The 6,661-nt window shown below is 46.9% G+C and overlaps 1 long non-coding RNA gene across 1 annotated transcript; it reads left to right on the forward strand.

Moving 5' to 3' along the window:
• The first annotated feature begins 373 nt into the window (after window positions 1-373).
• Window positions 374-6,282, forward strand: LOC125945385 (uncharacterized). Its single transcript, XR_007466866.1, has 2 exons — window positions 374-535; window positions 6,067-6,282. It is a non-coding gene; the product is annotated as an uncharacterized LOC125945385 (long non-coding RNA).
• Window positions 6,283-6,661: the final 379 nt, after the last annotated feature.

A 6,661-nucleotide genomic window follows, 5' to 3' on the forward strand; every position in this document is an offset into this window, starting at 1 on the left:
TCGTTAAAAAATCTCCGCCGCCACAAAGTAAGGATGTGCAATGTATTATAGTACTCAATGTGATATGCCAATAGCGCTGTTATTGGGCAATGATTGGACTTCGCTATCGTTTTACACGTGCACAAACAATAGAGCTGCAACCTAGAGAGCTGCCTCCCACCCGTCCAAAAAATACAAATGAAACAAACAAACAAACAAGCAGAGGAAAAACTTCGGTTACCCGGTACACTTTTATTCCCCGCATTCATTTTGTGTTTAAACATAATACTGCTCCATCAATTACCCGTACAATGTTTTTCAAGTATAAGAGGCGCTGCAATATAGCTCGATAGGCGAAGTAAATCTCTAAAATTATTCTTTCGTTGTGCGAGTTTCTCATGTATGAAGGCGCTTTACTGAGTTTGGTTTAAGCACAATTTTGCGCAGCTGCGAACTACTTCGCTTTTAAGAGAAAACGCTTAGATTTTTTCTTGCAGCTCGGACAAACCAGCAATGAAGACACTAATTTTCGCAGTCGTCATTCTTGGTGCAATTGGTAAGAAATCTGCATCAATTCTATATGTTGAGCATCACAATTGCGGCTGTTTGGGCTTGTTGGTTCTGCATAATGATCAATTGAATTGGTAATTAGTTAGCGCTCGATTGTTGTCTCTTCACTTTTTTGTCCGTCTTTGCTTTTTGCGCTAACATTTGTCATGATTCTATATGTTGCTTGTGCCATGTCTTGCTGATAAGGTGATAAAGCGCCGCTATCTTATTTATAAGCATCCAGTGCAATGATAGTTGAAATTGTTTAACACTGTTTTCTCTAGCGGTGACGTTGCTGAAGAGAAACAGGTTGCGTCGGACACAGTTGGCACTGAATCGCGGCGTCCGGATGGGCAAAATGAACAATTATGTGTAAACGTACATATCTCAAATTTTCTACGAAGTGCAAGCGTAAATGTATATCAATGATGCTCCGATACTGTGAGGTGCACATATGAGCTGGTTGATCACATATCGTGGCAATGAAACAGCGCAAAAAAGGGGTAGCAGCTTAATTGACCGGACATTGCTAGCAATGTTTGGCTATTGATTGAGGCGACCTAATATATAAATCTAGAAACATGAAAGCCACGGTAAGACACGGTAAGCGTGCGGCAGAGCACTTCTGCGCTAGCCGACGCTTGATTCGTCTCGCAGGCTTAGCGTGAGCAACACGATATCTTTTGAAAGCCCAGTGTGAAAACCAGGCACGCACCAATCTGTGTCCGGAAATGCGAGCGCAAGTACGTAGCGAGCTGCGCTAATCCAATCCAGAGGTAAGATGAGGACGGGGAGTATTCCCTCGTAGTATGACGCGAAACGTATGAAATTACAAATTAGTCTAATACCTACTCAGTGTAGAACTTGTACACTTTAAGAGGCTTGTAAACCACGTTAAAATGACGAATGATATTGTACTAAATGTATTTATTTTATAACTTGCTTGTGCCTGCGATGCACTCGGTGGAACGACAAACAAGTGAAAGAAGGCACGACCATGCATCGACGGTATGATCACATGAGCGCCAGTTTGTCGACTGCGCATATGGCAACGCCCAAGGGATGATAGCCGTCTAGAGTGAATCTAGATAAACCAATGAAACTGGAGGCGCGCCGACGGACAAACATTGTCTTGGTACCATTAGGTCTTTCATCTTGGGGCGTCGCCAGAGCTCGTAAAGATGCTGAGTTTCGCCAAACTCGGCGCATCCTGCATAGCAGCCCAGGAAGGATTTCTGGTCGCGCCGTGAACGACCAGGCGCATGCAAGCCAGTTTGTCCGGCAGAAAAGCGAACGGTGCATGAACTGATAATCAGTCAGTAGGTGAGGAGAAGGAGAAGAAAGAGCATTGAAACAGTTATGGCCATCTTTGAGCTATCACACTGTTCACCGAGAAGTTGGGACTGGAAGGCCTTATTGCGCTCGTGGACAACGGCACGGTACGATGGCCAGCGCGAAGCTCTCGGTAGCCTGTTTTATGGACAACGCTTCTAATTTAATTTAGCTAGGTGTCCGTGAGCAATGCCATCTAAGAGTTACCACTTGCACAAATGAGCCAGGCGGTGAAGTAACTCCGTAAAAAAAGGGATGTCAACGTTAGTTCCTAGGGCCAACAGACAGCAGGTAAAAAACCGTAAAACTGTAAAAGCAGGTAAGGAAATTGTCTGCGCCAAAGCTCCTTATGGAGCAATAAGGATGTAAGTTGAGCGCGTTCACACTTGTTTACTTGTGTCAGCAATGCGAATTGTTTTCTCGTGGTAAGCACAATTTTAAATTGTTTTGGCCTGCGCATCGTAAGCACAATTGTGGCAGTGCAACATAGTTTGGGAAATAGCGCAAGTTTTTCAAAAACTATCGGTCCTGTTCTGTGCGAACGTCGCGAACGCCACCAACTGCTACCATTGAGTTTCATTTCTCATACAGATTAGAGTTCTCCATGCCGTGAATTGAGTGAGTTCTCCATGCACCACGCGCAAGTGACGCGCCTACCAGTGAAGCGTTAAATCAGACATCAAGGCCGGTGTTTGGTAGTGATGCCTTTGAAGTAATAATGCCTTTTCGAGCTTATCGCGCTTTGTCAGTGGTCGGAGCGACGGTCCGCTCGCGTTATCAACGGGATCCGCCGGCCCTGAGTGGTGGATGATAAGCCTAGAGTAGAATAAGTCATAATGCCTCGCTACAAAATCGCGGCCCAGGAAGAGCACAGATCCAGGTGTTGCAACCATGAAGTGATGTGTATGCCCTTCATTTAATCAGATATTTTGTTACAACGCCAAGAAATTTCCGCTGCGTTCATCACTGATGCACTTCTTATTCTATTCCTTGTTTGCCCGATGAACATACAGGGCCGCGAGTTTAGAGCAATTCCTTCTCCGACGATATTCCTTTTCGCACTTTTCGCGCTTTGTCAGTGGTCAGAGCGACGCCCCGCCCGCGTTATCAAAGCCGGCCGTGAACGGTGGATGATAAGAGTGGCATATAATCGAGCGGAAGGCATAGCTACAAAACACCGGCCCAGCTGTGGCCTCGACGCCCGAGTCAGAAGCCCACTTTGTCAAGAAAATGCGGGCGCTGTGTGCGTTGTAGGTTCACACACAATTGATATGCAGCAAAGAATGACAAGTCATGGTACAGCGCAGCCGACGTGGCCCCTGCGACTACGCTAAAGTCCCTATATAAGAAAAGTACCGCCATCCTTTGATAAACGCCGCTTCTCTCGCTCCTGTATCTCCGATTGGACGATGATAGCGCGCGCTTTTCACTTCTTTATATTTTCTTTTTTTCCGCCTCAGAGCCACGTTGAAAGTCCTCTGCGCAGCCGCAGTCGCCGGCGGCGGCGCGCGCCCGGCCTGAAAGCTTCAACGTGCACTTTCTAGGTGCGCCACCGTCGACTTGGCTTTCGCAAGCAAAATGTAAAGAAAAAAGCGAGCGATTTAGGAGAGGAGGCGGCGGAGGAAAGAATAGATGGCGGTACTTTTCTTATATAGGGACTTTAGCTAGCGCGGCCGCGAAGCGCCCCTGCGTTATGGTGGCAAAACTGCGGGACATTCACACGTCCCCAGATTGGCTTTTAGTGGCTTTGCTTGTATGCGCCTCGAAAGCAAGTGTTCAGTATATTGATTTAGTTGCACTTGATACAGAGAGAAAAAAAGTTTAATTACTAATTGTTACTGGAACACGATATTGCTACATGCATATTGCCTGTTTCCTTTGGACGGTGCGCGCGGGCGTCCAATCGAAAAAGACGAACTGCTCCTTAGTCTCGAGCTGTCGGCTGAACGGGCCAGCACTGCAGTTGTTTTTATAAATATACGTTGTAAATAGCCTTAAGTGTTTAATCTCTCGTTAGCGTAGCAATAATATGCGCATTGCTTTGACACCTCTTTTATTCCTCAATTGGTGAGCCTGAAGAACCACGAGCTGGTTAACTGGCGATAAAGCTTTGTCCAGGGCGTGGCGAAATCCTGCATGTGTTAGGGTTATTTCCTTTTTAGCCTTGCGTTAAGTAAATTTTAGTTTTAGTCCAGCATTTCTGGTGTCTGCGGATTTTCTTAGCACGCTGTTTCTATCACATTGGTAACACGAATCGGGAAACTTGCAAGCAAGTATGCCTTTTAACGGCGATAATTGCAGTGTCTTCTTAAATAGGCATGTGCATCCTTGCAATTTTTCAACACAGGTGCATGAGCGTCGACCGCGTGGCGTGTCAGCGGCCTTGAATAGCGGTGAGGACCGGTGGGATCGGCGATAGCATATGCGGGCACGCACGGCTCCCTCCAGTTCGAATATTGAGCGAAGCTGTTGAGGCTGACAAGTTTCGGCGGTGGTGGTGGTGTCACACTGAAAAGTGGGCCCATTCTGGTGACAGTGCAGAAAGGGTCTAAGCTCAATGGCACATACCATGGACAAAAAAGAAGGAGAGAAAAAAAGAAAGAAAGAGAGAGAGCAGGAAACAGAAATAGAGAAAGAAGGATGAAGAAAGAAAGAGGGAGAGAGAGAAAGAAAGAAAGAGAGAGATAAAGGGAGAAAGAAGGATAGAGAGATAGAGAGAGAGAGAGAAGGAGACAGAAAGAAAAAACGAAAATCACCAGCCCTTCCCAGAAGGCCCACGACACGGCGGTAAGGTTAAACCTTACTGTCCCGACGTGGGAGCCGCCTGCGTCATCCTAAGGGTTGATCTTCAGGACCTGAATAAAGTTTATCATACCATACCATACCAGCCCTTCCCCTCTCGAGAAAAGGGGGGTAAGCAAAAGTTGTCGTGGGCTTACTTGACCTACTACTTTCCCTTGTCCTTCCTACTACTTTTTGTTCCCTTTGGTGGTACTTTTTGTTCCTTTTCCTTTTACTTTTGTTTCCCTTTCGTGCAACTTTTTCTTTAGTTGCGTTGAACGTTTCCTTCCCTCGATGCATACATTTAATAAACGTTTGTTTTATTACCGTGACATGTCGTGAACTTTCCGTTACCCAGACGAAGGTCAGACACACACGCGACAAGCTTCGCTTACCCCCATTTTCTCGACAGGGGAAGTGCTGGTGAATTTTTATCAGCTGTGCTGTTCCCTTCAGGAGGCCCCTCACCGCTACAAAGCTACCGACATTCCGTGCGGTCGACGCTCACGCGATATTACTGCGACCGCAATAAGAAGGACACTTCTCGCGCATTTCCGCTGTCGCCTCCATCGCCGCCATGATGTTCCCTATGAAGTAAAAATGCGATAACTTTCCGGACGTCTGCCGTATGCTGTGGGTGCGAGTGATAGCGTACGAGGGTGAGAAAGATAGTGGCTTGATGTCGCGCCCACAAGGAAGGAAGGCGGGTGTAACGCGCGCCGTCTTCCATCGCGCGCAAGATACAGGAGGGGGGGGGGGAAGGGTGTTGCGTTCTACTCTGACGGCGGCTGCGTATGGTGCGGCTGAGTGCGGCCGCATGGGCGCTATCTTGAAAGTGATCTGCCGTGGGTACAGAGTCTCTACGCGCCGAGGGCTGACAGCTTCGTTAGCCCTGTGTTCTCGCCGCATTGTTCGCATGGATGCCTGAGGCAGCACGAAGGGCAATTCGTTCGCTGCGGCCGCCGCGCTTTCTCACGCCAGCGCTGTGACTCATTGTCCGCGGTCATAGATTGAGATGAGTTGGCATGTGAAGCCAATGAAACGCAGGTGAAAAAAAAAACAAGAAAAGTAGGCCAACTTGTGCGAAACAGAGCGCAGGAAAGTTTGAAAATACCATGAAACAAAAGAGGTGCACCAGTTTGCGCTAATAGTGTTGTTAGCTTCATTGCTGATGCTTTGCGCAATTGCAAAATACCTTGTAACATTTGTTTCCGAAATAGTGTGCAAATATAGATTACCGTTAAGACATCCACACGAGTCTTTCTTAGCCATCCCATTCATTTAAGGTTGAAATCGCGTTGGCAAAATTTTAACCATGCGCAACTTACCAACTGCTAGGGTTTTTGTGAATGCCATTTGGTACAAAACCAAATTGACATCAATATAAACTTTGTCCATTGATATTTTTCTGCTATTGAATTGCAGATATGGTACTCCTAACGCAAGCAAGTGACTGCCATGAGCCGGCTAATGGATGTCCCAAGGTCGCGAAAGGCCAAGGTCAGGTACTTTGGTTTCAATTGCAACAACAGCCGGTATGTTACAATCTCACGACATCAGGCTGTCCAGGACATGGATTTTCAAGACTGGGTGATTGTTATAGCTGGTGTATTAGCGGTGACTGAGATGGCTAAAGATTTCATATAAATAAAATGCTGTTACGTTAGCTACCCCATTCGCACAATTTTTCAACTTACGAACTTTAACACCAATTGTTGCACTGACCTAAGTACGGGTGCCTTTAAATTCTACTTAACAGGTAACAAGAACTACCGGTGTCTACAGCAGGACAGGCGGCGAAGAAATTTGCTAAAAAAATCTTTTCAGGTGCCGCTGCAGCAGCGAGATAATGCTGCTTTCGAGCTCAGCATGGTTTTCGTCGGTGCAGCTCAGCTGGCATAAACTGCCGTGTTAATGTAGCAGCGGTGGTCTGTTGCGTGTTTGCGAGCTGTGGTGGAGCGATTGGTGTGATTTGTGACGTGCAGCTCGGTGGTGGGACGATACGAGAGCGGTGGTCACC

Source organism: Dermacentor silvarum, chromosome 5 (assembly GCF_013339745.2).
Source record: "Dermacentor silvarum isolate Dsil-2018 chromosome 5, BIME_Dsil_1.4, whole genome shotgun sequence".
NCBI lineage: Eukaryota > Metazoa > Arthropoda > Arachnida > Ixodida > Ixodidae > Dermacentor > Dermacentor silvarum.